Source organism: Mycteria americana, chromosome 7 (genome assembly GCF_035582795.1).
Source record: "Mycteria americana isolate JAX WOST 10 ecotype Jacksonville Zoo and Gardens chromosome 7, USCA_MyAme_1.0, whole genome shotgun sequence".
Taxonomy (NCBI): Eukaryota; Metazoa; Chordata; class Aves; order Ciconiiformes; family Ciconiidae; genus Mycteria; species Mycteria americana.
Window position 1 is genome coordinate 44,244,446 of NC_134371.1, and position 17,538 is coordinate 44,261,983.

The following is a 17,538-nucleotide window of genomic DNA, read 5'->3' on the forward strand; positions in this document are numbered from 1 at the left end:
CATGTTATGTATTTTAGTAGCACCCATTGCTTTTCTATATAAGCCTTTCTAATTAGAACCCCTAGAGAAATCAGTTATTAAACAACTGTGATATATTTGGTGTTCTAAATATCTCCATTATGAGGGAGTATGAAAGACCAACTATTTTTATAGAGAAAATATTCTCAGCAACTTCCACATAAACAGAAGTATGCAAGATATTGGAAGTCACAATGGGTTTCCCTGATAATTTTGTCAGATGGTTGGGAGTAAATACAAGCCAAGGAGGCTAAATGGCCTCAGCTGGTGAGGCCGATACATGTTTATGAAAAGCAGTAGCTCTTGAACATGTTTAAAATGAAGACAGGCAGGATATGTGTCTGTCTGAGGAGGCTGTTTGATTTGTGTCTGTTCAATGTGAATCGCAGTAAGACAAAGCTTTGAGCAGCTGCCATTAAACAAGAAGACTTGGCATTAGTGTAGTGTTGTGTAATCTGGGTCACCTTCTGTTGCTGCATCACTCAAATTGTTACTTGGACAGTTTACAGCCCGACATAAATTAAAGACTGAAAAGCAAACAGATGCAGTTGGATCAACCAGCACTGAAAAAACCCCAAATACTTTATGATATAGGAAAAAATACAGAATGTCATAGAAATATTTTATCCTAGTAGTTTTCTTCCTTGGGGATGTACTGACATGAATCAGGGAAGCCAAAATGTTCTTTCTAAATTAACTCACAACAGGACATATCCTGAAAAAAAGAGAAGGGATTTTCCACTTTCAAAAAGCAATTTTTAAAGTCTGTATCCTGTAGGATGAACAACCAGAAAGTCTCTGAGATAGAGTCTCCTATCTAATTAAAAGAAAGTAACAGGAATAGTGTTAGTTAAGAAAATTTCATTTATACATGAGGCAGGAAAATTAGAACAGAACATAAAAGCTTTGGGAAAGGGAGTAAAAAGTTAAGTGTTTATAAAATTAAAAAGGTCACATTAAAAACATCATGCACAAAGAAAGCACTGCTAGAATGTAAACAAGAAAAAAGCCCCCCCAAGAATCAGTTAAAAAAAGAAGATAAACACAAGTTTTGGCTTTGACCTTGGGTGAGCTCTGCTCAGTGCAGGATGCCAAAGGAGGGGAAAGTAGTTGTATGTCATTTTGTGCCTTTTCCTTAGCACAGTTGGCTGGGATGACATTTCAGATGTAGCATGAGTTTTCTCTGGGTTATGGCCATATGGCCAGTCTCAAGCAAGAGCCTTTTCAGTCTTGGAGGATTCTCCTTCTCAGGTAGATTTGTGGCTCTTGCAAACTGATGTGATACAAATTGATATACCAGGATGGAACAGCTACAGCGGAAGCCAGAATCAGGCTCAGGACCATATATGTGTCTATTGACGCAGTATATTTAATGATGTTGATAGGCATTTTCTCTCGAGAAAGTTTGTACACCATTTGAAACTGCTAACAATTTCTGTTAATAAAACATAACTGTGAATAGATAAAACACAAATAGAAGCAGAAGAACTGACTGCAATTACTTCCTTACTTAAAAATTAAAGCTGAGAAAGACCAAGATAGAAAATCTGAGCATAAACCAGAACAATGATTATTTCTGATATTTACAAAAGTTGTATCAGCCATTATATTTTTAAAATCAATTTACTGGACTTGTCTTCCCCCAAAGGATTCTAGTCTTAGATCCTGCTTAAAGTCTTCCTTATAATTATTTATTCTAAACAACTTAGGAAATAAATAGTATTTAGAAGCCAAGCCCTCCTAAAAGCATACCTGCATATAACTTTTTTCAGCTCATTTTCCTGAGGTGAACAGTGGTATGCATAGACTGAAAACTGTCCCATTCAGATAGAAAGTCTTTTAGTAACAGTGGCAATGAAATTAAAGCATTTTTCAGGAATGTTGTTACATGAAAACAAAATATTCTAATATAGCATAAAATTAATATGTTGAACGAGAAATAAATATAAATGAACTTATTCAACCTTATTAAAATAATCATGTACCCTCTTATTTGCAAAATAGCTCACGTGTACTTTGGAATATAATTATGAAATACTATTCTTTAATTCCCATACAATGCCAAGTGTTGAGCAGATGGTAAAATTTAATAGAAGTCTTCTGGCTGCACATAAAAATTCTATAAAGCTGAAGACTAAGGTATTAAAGAATGTAGTCCTGTCACCTGTAGTTCCTTTTGAATCCCCAGGATAAGTAAAAATGGTATTTTATATTTATTATCACTTGTAACAACACTTAATTTCAAAATGTATGGCAACAGGGATTTCAACCTCTAAATCACAGCCTTCCTACAAGCAATACCATTTTTTTTTTTATTCCAATTGTATAAAATGCTTTTGGAAAGACCATTTGTAATTGATTTAGTCTACTGAAGCCCTAACTGATACATGATGCTGTCAGGTGCATCACCTGTACAAATACAGATATGGGTGCTGAGAAATGCATGTGCTTGATAAAAAAAGAACAGGTGTAGTTCCATCCCTGCAAAGTTACATTTCCAAAAAGATTGTGGGCTCAGTGCTCTCTTGGCACAGAAAAAAGGAGTCTGTTGGAGAGCCCTTGATGCCTCTTTGTTTGTACACTGGCCTGCCTTGGGGTGAGAGCATCCATCTGGTTGCTCTGACGTTTGCTGCTCTCATATCCCTGAGGTGAAGGGATGCTGCTGGTGAAGGTGTGGAGACTGTACGCCCACCCAGGGGCAGGATTCCTCTGCTGGAAGGCAATGTTTATCCTAATTCACATTCTGTCTTCTTGACACCACCACAGAGATCACCACCACAACTATGCTACAACACAGCAAGAGTGTGGAAAAATGTAGGCAAATTATTAGAATCTAGCCCCAAATTCATGTGTTACGTGTCTCTCGGGGCTCTGCAAAACACATATTCCATAGGCTTTTTCCTTCCCACAGTAGCTTACCGACAGAGCTATGAATCGGTTAAAAGAAAACTGTACCTTCTTTTCTTAATTATCCTGTGCCACTTTCTCTGTTGTAAGTTTCTGTTTTGCTAACACTGGTAGATTTTATTGGGGCAAAATTGAATCAGATAAGATATACTAATTATCTTTCCATTGCCAGTCATTACTTTCTATACCAAAGAGTTTCTCCAACCCATAGGTGCTCGAGTCTTATATATCTTTTTTATAATTCCCTGAATTTTTTTTTTTTAAACAATCTCAAACCACAAAACATGAAGATGTCAGACTACACAGAACCAATTATTTTTGCCTAGGGACTCTCTATAAACAGAGAGAGTTTGAGGCTTTGTCTAAAATTGCAATCATATGAGACCCTACCAGTGAAGCGGTCTTCCCCATTCCTTTAATGGGAAGATAGTGGTACAGATCTGCAAATTCATTTATGCCTTGTGCCCATGGTTATGAGTATTGTATGGAAGCCCCCAATACAAGCTGGTTTTATATAGTGTTTTGTGAACATAATTTTTTCCACAAATGATACCAAGTGAACTACTTACAGAAAATTAATCTGGGGGGCACCCAGAGATGGTCAGCTCTGTATGAGGAGGGACCATGAATCATTACATACAATAGTTGACAGAAGGCATGTTCCAAATCCACAAGAACATTGATAACTAATTGCTGCCATATTATTGTCTAAACAGGAATTGCCAGCATATAACTCTGGGCAGAGAGTTGCTTAAGAAACAGAGGAATAGAAATTATGATAAATACAGGTATATTTAGGCATCGATTTTGGAAGTGATTCTGTCTAGGGTCAAGTGCAAGTTCAGGATCTTTTATCTTAATCCAACATCCAACAACTCATCTTTTCTTTTTTTTTTTTTTTTTAAACAAGCTTTGCAATGGATTATCTATCACTAATGCAGAATTATCTTCTTATCATTTTGGCAAAAATTCAGTTAAAAAAAAAAATTAATTTCAGAACTATTTTTCTCCATTTTAAATACTTCATGACCTTTCAGCAGAGCTGAAAAAATTACTGTTTACTTCATAATAGTTCCCCCAAATGTCATAAATTACGAATGGAATTTAATTTGGGATTGCTGTTAATATGAGCAAAATGTCTGAGTTTTACTTGCACCCCTTTTCTGCCCCTCTGAGATGTTGGCACTATGCAATTTTTCCTCATGGACAAGATCATTTAATTTCTTGCAACTATTCCCATTACTCACGCAACTTCTAATTACTGCTTAATTACTGTGTTAGGAATAAAGCTCTACTTATAAAGAGATTTGTGGTTTTGCTCATACTGCTCATCCCTCATGCACACTCAGATGATGCAAGTAGCTTTCCAGCAAAGTATTGTTAGGATGTGCATTTGATGAGTTCATAGCAGATTCGGTACTTCAGCAGATCCTCATTAGCCTGTTGTGGAGCACGGTGCCTGTCAGAGCTGCAATCAGCAACATCTGAGCACAAGCACCAGAAGCCCTACAGCCTTCTCTCTGTCCTAGCTGTCATACATTGCACCTATATCATATCAAAAATGAAATATCTTTCACATGTTTGCCATCATCTTAAGTGAATTTAAAGCAAGAGCTTCTTGACACAATTGTAAGGGTGGGTTTTTTTCTTTTTTTTCCTTTTCATTTATATATCTTATTATGGATAACATCTCCATCTCTGGAATCAAACGAAATCCTAAGAATATCAAGTAGTAACCCTATAATTTTTAAACAAGGAAGTAACTTCTGCAAGATGGATCCATTTGCATAAAAGTGACCTTAAAAACATCCCAACCACACCTGTATTTGAGCCTTTCAATTCAAATTGTTACAAGGCGTCCTTAAGGTGCTACACCTACCATTCCAATAGCAGAGCAAGACTACCAGGTTACAGACAACCTCTCTGCTGTATGCTTTGTAAAATGGGAACTGTCAACACAGAGAACCACGGAGGTTAAACATTTGTCACGTCCTGTAGTAGCCACCCAGAAACTACAATGCAAGAAATCAGCACCATTTAAAATTTAGCCCTCAAATGACATTGATTTTGGCAATGCAGGATAAAACACTGAATTATGTGTTCACAGTCAAGGAACAGAAAGGGAATTCTGTAGCAGGAACACTGATCAAACTCTATAAGTGGGTGTTGTTTGTGACTAATGACCTAATAGGAAAGAGTCTGATGGGAAAGAAAGGAGGTTGGGCAAAAGGGCGTTTATCACTCATGCGCAACTAGCTGCACAGACCTCGCACATGGTCTTGAAACACTGATACATTGTGCAGCATCAGTGATAATGCACTGGAGAAACAGATGCTGGAATGTTAAAGTGTGTCATACAAGCAGAGGACATAAACCTAATGTTTTAATATACACATAAACCTTTCAAAGGTACCTCCACCAAAAGTTTACAACTATAACTAGCTATCCATAGGTTTTTTTCCCTGTGTTACTTTTGATGAACCTAGGACACCTAGGGAGCCCTGTCCCAGTGCAACTCTCTACACCTTTTCCTCTCTGCAGGAGGAAACTCAGGAAAAAAATAGCACTGTTTAGAGAATGCTCAAATCTTGATGGCCAAATTGAGTACTTCCCTGTTGAAAAGCTATATGGAAAGGCAAATATTTTGCTGTTATGTGTTGACAGGAAAGTGACATGTAAGACACAGGAGAGTAATCAATCTGCTATTCAGTGCTGGCTATATCCAATTTTGAGTGCTGCTGTGAGCGAGAGAGAGGCAATTAGGAACATGCTGAAAAGGGGCAGCAAAAATAGGAAGACATTTAGAAAGGTGTGCCCTATGAGAAAGGGTCACAGGAAGAGAAGCCTGAGGGAGGACATGATTACAGTCTTACCTACACAAAAGAGAATGGCAATCAAGGAAGACGATGAGATCGGTTGCTCCCTATGACCTTTGGAAGGGCAGGCTCTGCAAAATAACAGATTCCACATGCAGCAGGGAAGATTTGAGTGAACTTTCCCAACTGAAGAATAATTAAATCTCTATATCAGAACTTTTTAATGAACAGGTTAGATAAATATCTGCCAGAGATCGTCTAAACTGCTGTTTCACAGCTGGTTTTACACAGATGAAGGGCAGTCAGCACCACCTTGGGGGTGATCTGTGAAGATCTCAGGTGATGGAGCCCCAGAGAAGCACAGGTCTCTACTTGCCCTGAGGCTGCAGGGCAGCTCAGGCACAGCTGCTGGGCTGGGCAAGCGGATGGCTCCCTGCCCCCCGCTCCACAACTGGGGATTATCTGCTGTTCAAAACAAAGGCAGCCCTGAACCCAACCCTGTTTGTTGCATTAACATTGTTGCCTAAATTTCAGTGAGAAAATCGTTTACTCTCATTCTTTGAGACATCAAGTACCCACTCTTAATTTTTTGGTGCCCTAGGCTTTTAATAAGCACTTTGGCTATTGAAGGCACTCATTACGATGCGGATAGATAGTGCCCCCATGCTAGAAATCATGTAGTTTGATTTCCAGATTTTGGAGTCAAATCACTGTTTTTTTACTTGCAATTTGAGTATACTTGATATATTGGCAGTACGATGCAAGAAAATATCATTAATAAATGGATTAATAGTATAATTTCCATAGTAAAAAAATTTGAAAGGAATGGAAAACATGGATTGCCTGCTGAACCTAAATTTTGCAGCCAGCTTCTCATTCCATATAAAAAGGTGATGCAAGACTGGAACCTACTGCACCAAAACAAATACCAGAAAATTCCTAGGAAACTCTTTCAAGTGGCCTTTCTGGACATGCTGTGACAACTAATGATTAACAGTGTTCTAGAAGGCTTCAGCTAAGGGAAGTTTAACATTTTATTTTTATGACAATAAAAATCACTTATTCATAAAACAGTAAGATTTTTTTTTTAAATGTACATATATATCCTGCCAACTACCAAGCAATAAAAGGATATGTGTTAGTCCATTTTCCTTAACTCCTGATACGCAGTGCATTCCCTCTAATAAATAAGTTGGAGAAATAGCAGTCTAAGTGTCTTTGATCCTGCCTACAGGGGTTTGCAGCTAAAGACCTCTCAAGGATACTTCTACTTTTTGGTTTTTTATAATTCGCATCTCAGCATTAATAAAATCATTTAGACAATGCCTCAATCTCTAGGCAACCTTCATTATTCCCTTTGCTCTTTGTGGTGGCCCAAAAAGGAAAAAAGGTCCTGGTATTTACATTTTCTAAGGGAAGCCTTTAAACCTAATTGACTCATCTAGAGTCACAGACAGTAGGCAGCAAGTAGATAAATGATGCATATTATTTTCTAGATTGATATTACAGATTAATTTGTTGGTTTTAGAGACTGACATGTTTCATCAGTTCTCACTGCACTTTTCTGTTTTCTCAGCCATTCACAGTGCCATAATGTATGAAAGCCCTCTCACACCAGCAAATAGCAAAAAAACCCCAACCCAGATAAACCTTTTCCCAATGAGAATCTTATGTTTACTTTATACTGATTATATTTTATTCACCCATAAAATGGGTCAACAGAAAATTGCTTTTGTCTTTTGACAAATACTCCAATTGACAATGCTTCTCCATGGGCAGCCTGACACGTGGTGACACACACACCACGCAGCTGCCAGTGGAGCTCTAAAGGACTCCTCCAGGCTGAGCAAAACACGCTCCTCTCCAGGCATCAACAAAGCAAGGCTGCAGTTGCTGCTGTGACTTCAGAGTTAGGGCAGCTTCTGCCTGCCTGAAATCTTATCAGCGGGGACAGAAATCAAAATATTTCTGGGGCTAAATATTTCTGTGGGTAGAAAAGGGGCATGGGCTGCTAACCCGTTGCATACAGTGTCCCCACTCCAGCAACTAAGGATCAGGGCACTTGCCTGGTGCATCCTTCTGTGCTGGGAAGTGCTGTGCTTGAATAATTGTGGCCTGGGTGGATGCCCGGGGGAGAAACTCCTTGCTTCTTTTTACTGCTCTTGCTTGCCTGCCCAAGGCTGGGCATACTGGAATCCTGTTCCCTTAACCTTTCCTTGAATAACGAGACAGACAAAGCATCTTTAATTGCATTAGTCAGGGCTTCTGCAGACAGGATGCATTCCTTCAAAGTGCCCTCAATCACAGTGACTGAGATCAAAATAGTGCATAAACAAACTAACCTGCACAGCCCAACCTAAAGACTCAGCCATGGACACAACGGCCTGATATTTCCTTTGGTGACAGTTTCTGAGAGTTTCTTGTATTGTGGGACTACTGAAGGCTGACTGCCCTCTGAAGCAGTTAAGCCCAGGGCTGCTCTAATTCACATTCAGACTGCCAGGGGAGCTATAGGAGTAGATGAAAGACAGCATATATTGGTCACACTCTTCCCCTGATAGTTCCTGTTCTTCCTTGTTGGGGTTTCTAAGAAAGATGGTACAGAGCACTTCATTAGCTCTTTGTTCCACAAGGAGGGCCCTAGCTCTGAATTTGACTGTGACACATTTCTTCCTTTCTTTGAAAGTGAGCTTAGAAGACTTTGAAAACAACATAATTTGACAGGAAGCCAAAGCAAGGACTTAGAAAGATAGACAGTCATCAGCCTGCAAGCATCTAAGCAACTGCAATTTAAGTAACCTGCACTGACGGATTACTCACGGCAGGGAATCCAAAACTCTCACTGTAATAATCTAGCCTTGAAAAGACATCTGTATACAGCAGTAGCTTCAGATGTGTTTTGCTAAGCTTTGTGGCAATTTGTAGGTACTTAAAAAAGCAGCTGTGGTACTGCTCTTGCTATGGCTAACCATCCATGAATCTGAACATAGTCAAGTGTCCACACAGCTGAAAGAAGAGATCAGGCTCTGTTATCAGCGAAAAGTCTGCAATATAACTCACCAACCTCCTAACAGCTAGAGAGAGAGCCCCTGAGAGTATGTCTGAACTAATACGCATCACCTTGCTGCTGCCTGGACATCAGCCACCTCCGGTGCAGAAATGGCGTAGTTGTATTAGCACCATGCTGAATCCAAGCTTGTGCTGAGAGGCAGAGCATGTTAGATCAGGCACTGTGCCATGCTAATAAAGCTAAATGGCACCTGGATCAGAGCTGGCTCAAAGCATGCAAAAAGGAGTTCTGTCTGCACCCATCTATCTACACCGTGTTATTTATACAGCATCTGTCCAGGGTCTGTCTCTTAAATGCAAGCAGGCAATTCTAAATATAGCACAGCAATCTGCTGGTGATCCCATTTTGGGTGGGGTGGAAGAGTAAACTGGAGCTGGGAATTACATACAGGGTTCTGGAAATGTTAATTGTGGGCCACAGGAGATGCAATTCAATTGCAATGGCCAAGATGCAACCACATGGTTGCAATATCTTTGAGTCTGCTAACTCCAAGAGCTATAAGAAGGGCAAAAACACTGCTGAGGTCTGACACAGTGTGAAGAAGTCCTAACGGTACCCGCTCTTCTCCAGCAGCCCCTTAGCTTCCTTTGATAGCCTCATGGATAAGGTAGAGAGAGAAGGCACAAGTCTTGTAAATAAGCAAACAGAGGCTGCATAACAAAAGAAATACACAGTGACAGTGAGAGAAGAAGCCAGAGAATGGCACTGATATATCAGAGATTACATCAGAGCTACTGAATGGGACAAAAACGTGTAAGGCCCTTGTAGGCTCTTCCTGTCCCTGTTCAATCTAAAAAGCAGAAGTTAAAAGAATGCTGAAAGTAAAGGTTCACTTTGATTCCTACCTTAAAATGTAGGAAAATATGAAAAATGTGTTTGTGGTAATGATGATCCAAGCCTCTTTGATCACTATCTGTATATGTATTTGGAGCAGTATATATCATGACAGCAGAATACAAATAGGTGCCTCTACAATGCAACTGCAAAAAGAAAGTATCTGGCCAACATTTTGTAGGACCCACCTATTCAGACTTTCTAGCTAAACCCATCCCTTCTCTCACATTAAACACAGCTGACATTGATAATTCTTTATTCACTACTAATGGCACTGAACATTTTGCAAGCCTCAGTCCGTGTAAAAATGCCCTCTGCTTGATATAAGAACTATCTGTTCTGTTCTCTCTTGAGTATGTCTTAAACGTCTGATTCAATTTAGTCTAACATCTACGCATTTTAGAGCTCATGGAAAAGTGCAAGAAGAGTAAAGTGACTAAAATCAATTGCTATTTTCACATTCAAAAGTCTATTTCCAAAGAGCATTGGATTTCCTGAAGAACAAGTAGACAACTCAGAACTTCCACCACTGTCCATGGTAGCGAAGTGACAGGACTGAGAGGTGTTTGGAGCAAAACTTTCACGGGATTAAACGGGAGAAGGAAGGATTGGCACTGAACACCTTTGAAGAATCTGGATAAAAATCTTTCCAGCAGACTGACCTAATGATCTGACAAGTGATGGAAAGAAGCAAGAAAGGAAGAAGATTCAGTTCTGCACACACAGCAGAACAAAAACAGGTCTACTTCTACATCACTTCTACTATAGCCTAAAAGTCATAAACACTCCTTCAGATACTGCATTTTGTTTGGGGAAGTGCCCACCAGTTCATAGATTCATATGGGCTCTTTCTGTTCCCACAGATCTCTGTAAGCATTCTCACTGCCCAGTGACTGAGGAAAATAGCTTACAGTGGACCTGCTGTATCCCCAACCATCATCTCCAAGCTGACAATGGTTTTGCTCCAGTAAGATACACATGTTGTACGTACTTCTGATATTCCACGAGTAGCATTCAGCAGAATTGATTTCCATTTTATTTATTCTGGTTTAACTTTGTAAGTCCACTCGTTTCAGTGAAGATGCTGCTGTGCTATGTCCAGTGAGGACCTACATGGCTTTGCTTTATGTAACCAAGAAGTTTGTGGTTGTAATCAAGAGTGGTTTCTTTTCAAATTGATGGAGAATGATACCTTTTGAGATACTTGAGATGCATCAGAAACAGGACTACATTCTTTAATCTTAATTAAAGAATTTGATTGGCTGGCAACAATGATCTCTGCTCATTATATCCCAGCTCTTAAATTAAACTTTTGAGGGCACTGCATTCTTCACTAATACTAAAAGCAAATTGAGACTGTTGTTACACTTTGCAGGGATTTTTGTGTAACAGATAAGCAGCAATCAGAAATGTGTTTGCATCCCGAATTGCATCATTTCTTCTTTGGGCTAGCACAGAAACACGTTGTTCCAGAGGAAACCCACACAACAACTTGCCAAAGCTATTTAATTGTGCCTCAGTTTCAGACATGCTGTGTCAACTTTTCTACAGACAGGGGAACCCTTTCCTTACTTTTATTAACATAACTGCAAACATCCAGAGAACTGAGAGACTGATTTTCCTGTCTTCTAACCCTGCACATCTTTTATGCCATGGCTCTGAATCAGCCTGAAGAATTCCAGGTCTTCATGGGTGACTGCTTCTTTTCTACAATCACTGATGAGCACCAACACTTCCATTAACCACAGGCATGTGGTTACGCATGCTTACAGTAAACCTGGCTTCCTGAAAATAAAGAATTTTTACAAAATCATTATGGAAACTTCTGAGAAGTAGACATATCATAGGTAATAGGTGCTGAGCTTTCTGCTCTAGTGATGCAGTTTTGAGCAAGTGCGTTGGACTAGATAATCTCCAGAAGTCCCTTCCAACCCGTCTATTCCATGTGAAGCATTATGTGAATCATTTTCAGTTTAGCTGAGCCCATTACTACAGTGCTGGTAAAGAAGTAATTTCAAGGAGTGTATCAGAAGTGCTGTCCAACAAATTCTGGAACATTTATTACCATTCAGTAATAAAAAGATCATTAGAGTTTGTGGGAGGCTGGTTAGTGACAGCAAAAATTAGGAAGTAGAAAGTATGAGGAAAAAGACTGCAAAGTATATTTCAGATTCCATTTGAAAAAAAAAAAAGACAGAAAAATCAGTTACTAGCTTCATAAAAAAAATCTAAAATCTCCACTGTGTTACCATCTAGTGCAGACTTGGTAACTATCTCTTCAGGACCCCTGCAGAACAGTAGGAAAGTGAACATGGTCCTGAATAAGACCCCATGCTCAGAAATGTATCCTGACATCAAGGCTGAAAACAGTCTTAACACAGGGGAAACTCCTATGTGTAGAACAGAGCTTGAATGTTATAACAAATGTTCAGCTGCCACAGGAACATCTGCAAAACTTGTCACTTGCCTTTAAAAACATTCTAGTGTTTTTAAGATCTTGACCTTGATGAGAGGTCCAGTGATTCAGCTTTTCATACCGCAGTCATGCCCTATTCCAGCTATTACATGTCTCATTTCTGTTAATCTTCTCTAATTAGTTCTGCTTCTCAAGTGAAGTCCTGGGAATCTAACATTTTTCTGTGCTAATAGCGAGGGCTTTGCTTTCATGTTCAAGGTCAGTCCAGCATTTCACCTTGTAAAACTCATTTGTCCTCCTAGCACTTACACTTGTATATTGAGTTTAAGTTTAGACATCAGTTTAGACTCTCTCAAAGACTTTTACTGACTTCAAAGTTATCATTAAAGGTGTGATCGTGCCCAAAGCCAGCAGAGTCATGCAAGTGTGGAGGAACAGGCTTCTTTTGGATTCTTTCTCTTCCTTGCAAATGTGAAGAGAATTTTTTTTCCATAAAAATACTTTCAGCTTTTTCCCCATAAAGTGTATTGCATGTTTTACTAAACATAAGCAGATTGAACCTCATAGTCTGCAAGTAAGCAGCATCTCAATTTTACAGGTGAAAATGCTGAGCTGGAGAAGGGAGAGGTGAATACCTTGCTTGCAGTGAGAACGCTATGAATACAATCCAAATGATCTCCCTGTTCAAACCACTAAATTGAGATTTTGTGTTTCTCACTTCATGTTATACACACGTATAGACATATACATATTGGGGGGGGGGGGGGGGGGGACGACAGGGGGGGACGGGGACGACACATACTTTTCCAGATTTTTATTGAGCCTGAGATCCATAATATGGCAAGTATTCTTTTTTTTTTAAACACAAAATGATTAAGTGTTTATTCATTCTTGCAACAAATGTAGGCAGTCCTTGTACTTGTGATTTCCATCGCTAACTGTAAGGATTTCCTTTGTCTATCACTTCTTTTATTTGATAACGCTTAGCCTTCTTTTGTGAAGGGATCAATACACTCTTTGTAGTGACTAACTTGCCATCCTATAGATTTTCCTTTGTGAGGATTGGTGAGATTCAGTGATTACTAGAGGCACATGATGGCTGAGGTGTGAACACTAATGGGAGGAGGCATCTAAGCCCCAGGCAAGAAACACACTCTTCTCCAGTTGATGCTCCATTCAAAATGGCAGACTATTTTCAGGTTAACAAAACTTAACTGGGCAAGGGGGAAAAGTCAACCCTCAGCAATGTATAACTTAGACTACAATCAGTTTAAACAGCTCGCTTAGAGCATTGCTGCTGCAGCTATGGATAAAATTTGCAGTTCATCTAAAAAAGTCACTCAGGTTTGATGCTTTTAGATGTAATGCTGTCATGAATTGCAAATAGACATAATACAGGAATAGGATAACAATAGAATAGCAAGCATTTCTATGCTTATTTTCAGTTATTTCATAGGAAACAAGAAAATCTGTTGACTATTCAACCTACTTCGTTAAAATAAAATAAATAATTTTATTTTTAAAATTAAGGAAAGCACAAGGAGGAAAGCACAGCACACATGAACAAAGAGCAAATTCACAGACTTGCTGCAAGACCAGTGCTTAATTTAAAAAACCTGAAAATTTAAAAATCCTGCTCTAAAGGCAAGTAGCACCTCACTCTCCATGAGCCTTCAGTAGAGCAGAAGTACTGCTGACAAAAACACAGAGCTTTGGTGCCAAAATTTAGCCCCATATGAGCTGTACATCTGTCCCTTATTTGCCCTTGTAAGAATGTGTCTCCTTTCCAAGGATATTTCAGAAAAAAATACACTGCAGGGCTGAATTAAGTATGCACCTTAATTCTGCGCTGACATGGGAGCAGGATACTCAGTACCTTGCAGTGCTGAGCTCTGAATGCTATTAGATCATGCTCTAGACTGTTGCCACAATCATGGTGTGCCACAAGCAGAGGTCGTGGCTCATGACACCCAAGAAAGCATCCTGGAATTGCATAAAGTGGGAAAACCCTCCGTCTTCCTGCAGGTGGGCAATGGAATATCTTTCCATGCTTGAGGTATACTGTTTAGAACGAGGAAGAAAAAAAAGTATATTTGAATCCCTTTTCTTCAACTTTCTCAAAGGTGTGCTTGTTACAAATTGATACACCAGAAGCTTAAATCAGAATGGTGCCCTATTGATAGGGTGTTAGGGACTGGAACGTGGTCTAAAAGATAATATGGGAGAAGAGTTAGGGAGGAAAGGCATTCCTGCAAATTACTTTTTTAAGTCCTTCTTTAACTCCAAGTTGTCACCCAGACATGTTCATAGTGCAGTAAGTTAAATATCTCCACTTTATTCACTCTGTCTTGCTCAGCACATGGTGACAATGGTTTTATCATTGAAATATTTTTTCTACACAGCACTCTGAGCACTGACAGCTCTTTTCTCTTTCCCTCCTTCATGCTGTCATCCTACTATATTTGCCTTGACACTGTCTTCACATTGTCTTGACATTGCTCTGACAGTTATGAAAACTCAATCACTGCAGCAAACAGCCATGACAATGCAGAGAAGAAAAAGGAAAAGTGTTATGAAAATTGTTAAGGAACTGTGAAGAATTAGACTAGTGAAACCAAGATCTTGCTTTTTCAAAACCATATTCCCAGTGAGTTTTTTATTAAAAACTGCTTTATAAAAACTTCAGCCAAGGCTGGCAAAAGCCATCTCAACAAAGTCAGTTGTCAGTTATGGATTCTGTACCTGAAATTCAGATGTTCTTAAGTGACAACCCTCGTACTGCCGTGAGTTCAGGTCCTTTACAAGACCTAATTCAGCTCACCTCCCAGGGAGCAGGGCATGTTGGATTACTGTGAAATGCTGACTCCAGGAACACTCCAGCTACACTTCCTCCTAAGCATGCCATTCAAACTGGGATCCTTTTTGAGGGCAGCCAGGAAAGAAAGGTGGCAGAGGAGGAAGAATATCACAACAGGTTAGCTGGCACATTGCTTCCCTTTGCTGATAATAAAATAGAATTTTGTTTTGTTGGTTCACAACTTAAAAGAGAATAGCCTAGAAAGAGGGCATCACCCCCTAGCAATCAATCTAACAAGTGCCAAGTATTGTGGTAACAGGCAAAAAGACCAGCATGGGTGGGGTAAGTTTAGTAACTGTTAAATGGTGAATTAAACTTCTGAGCAACTTCTTAACTATTATGGAATAGTAGGGACACACTGAAGTGCTTAAAGACCATGCGTGTACTTGACAAGTTAAGCTTTGTGACTCAACAATTTGACAAAATTACTACTGATTTGAGTAGGAATTCTGGTCATCAAGAACTGGGGGGGGGTGGGGGGGTGGTGCGTGTTGGTTTTGTTGGTTTTGTTTTTTTGGGAGTCGCTTTTCTTTTCAGGAAAGAAATCTCTGCATATATACAGTTTTGATAGTAATCCAAATTCTTGGTACTTACAAGAATACCTACGTAATACAAAAATTACTTTTAAAAACTACTTTATATTACATTTGCATGCATACATTCCATGTCTTACCTGAAAGGCGTCATGAAAGCACATCCATTGCAAAGCAGAATGGAGCTCATCAGCAGGGCAGACTACATTGCTCTGTAGGTGACATGCAGTGTTCCCTGCAGATCAGACAAGCACTAGTTCTCCAGAAGGAGCATAGCTGTCCCTCTCCTGTTCCATTACTGCAGCTTGTTTTCTTCTCCCTAAGTTAATTAGGGAGGGAAGACAGTCTGAAGTTTGTTCCCTTTGCTGCAGGGCCCCAGGCCTTTCTCAGAGACCCTAGGGACAGCAGGGCTGGTGGCCAGGCACTGAACCTCTCCTCACAGAGCATATAGGCTCTTCACCAACATCTCCCAAACTGCAGAGCTAGCCTAGCAACAGACACCTAAATGATGCAGCACAGACTTGGGCTCCAGAGCTATAAGAAACCTTAGCCATCCCCCCTCCACCCCCATTAGCTCCCTAAGGAGCAGAGGAGGGGCAAGGGTCTAGAGGTGCTAATTTGTAATCTGCTGACAGACCTGCACCTGGCTCTGCATAACCACCCCGACAGGTATCTGACCCATATTGCTGGGGAACTAAACTTTCTGCTATCTCAGATGTAATCCATGAATGCAATACATGGAAAATACAGTAATTCCTGCATGTATCTCTAGCATGTATATTTAAGATTGCAGGGTGAAAAAAAGTTAGTAAAAGCTTCTTGTGACATCAGAACTTACAGAAATAAGCCTCTCTCAGTCAATGAATGTAATTTGTTGATGACAATGAATCAACACATCTAATAACACATGATGCTAAGAGTAAACTGTGCATGCACATATACAAACTGATGCTCATCTGGTTAATTTTGTGGCTAATTTCATATGTTCAGTCATGATGACTAAAGCACAGGTAAGACAAAAACAGAACAGAGGCAAAATTAGCCTAAAGAATTATTAGCAGAAACGATATGCTTCCATATATCCAGAGAGAAAATTAAGCTTTCAGTGCATCTGCCTGAGGTCACCTGATGAAGCATGGGCTGGATCCAATTAAGAAAAATGGCACAAAGGAGAGGGCTCCACCTAAGTTCCACCACTTTTAAATTACAGACTATAACCACAGTCTAAATGCTATATTGGATGGTGATACTCCAACTGCCCTGGCAAGCTGAATGACAAACATTTTGGTGCTTCCCTCCTACACTGTTATGCCTACAAGCTCCCTTGATTATTAATAGAATAATATTTGTTACAGGAGGCTACCATGGTCAAATCAATACCAAAGTGTCTTGAAAAGACACCGCAGTGTCTTTTCACCACAGCGAACCTCTAATTAAGTAAGATATTTTGTTCCTTTCAAATGAGACACTGTTTGAGGAGTACAGTAACAGTGCCTTGTTCTGTTCAAGGCTATCTATAATTAATAATCCCAATGATCAAAGGAAATGTGATCCTAAGAGAAAATTGCTTTTGAGAATCCCGAGGTATTAAGTACTGAGAATTACTTCCCAATCTGTTCTTCAGTCTCTCAGCACAGTATGTTGTGTGATGCCCTTTGGGATCATAAAACAAGCCTCATAGTAGAGCTCTCTGAAAAAATCCTCCCAGCGAGATAGTCACTAGATATTTGTCACGTATTCAGTATTGCCATCAAATCTTACTTAATTTTTTCCTGGCCAGACCTTTACTATTACACAGATCTCATTTATTTATATAGCATAATTTAATACAAAACAGGGTCAGGGTGCTGCCCTATAATGTAGTCTGTACTGGTAAGTCTGGACTGGCATCGCTGTGAGGAAGGTCCCTTCCCCTAAAATAGGGTATTCTTTCTGTTTTTTCATCATTGCATGGCACCAAAGTTTCTTCACATAGAGAAAGCTTCTCAATGTCAAGCTGTGGAGGCTTTAGTTCTCTCCTCCTGCTTGCTGATCTTATCTTCCACTCCCCAGCTACTACACCACCACCATCTCAAGCGCTCCCTGTG

The 17,538-nt window shown here is 39.7% G+C and overlaps 1 protein-coding gene across 1 annotated transcript in view; it reads left to right on the forward strand.

Annotated features, from left to right (window-relative positions):
• CRB1 (crumbs cell polarity complex component 1) overlaps nt 1-17,538 on the forward strand; it is a 108,718-nt gene that overhangs the window by 963 nt on the left and 90,217 nt on the right. The gene's annotated exons all lie outside the window — the stretch shown is intronic.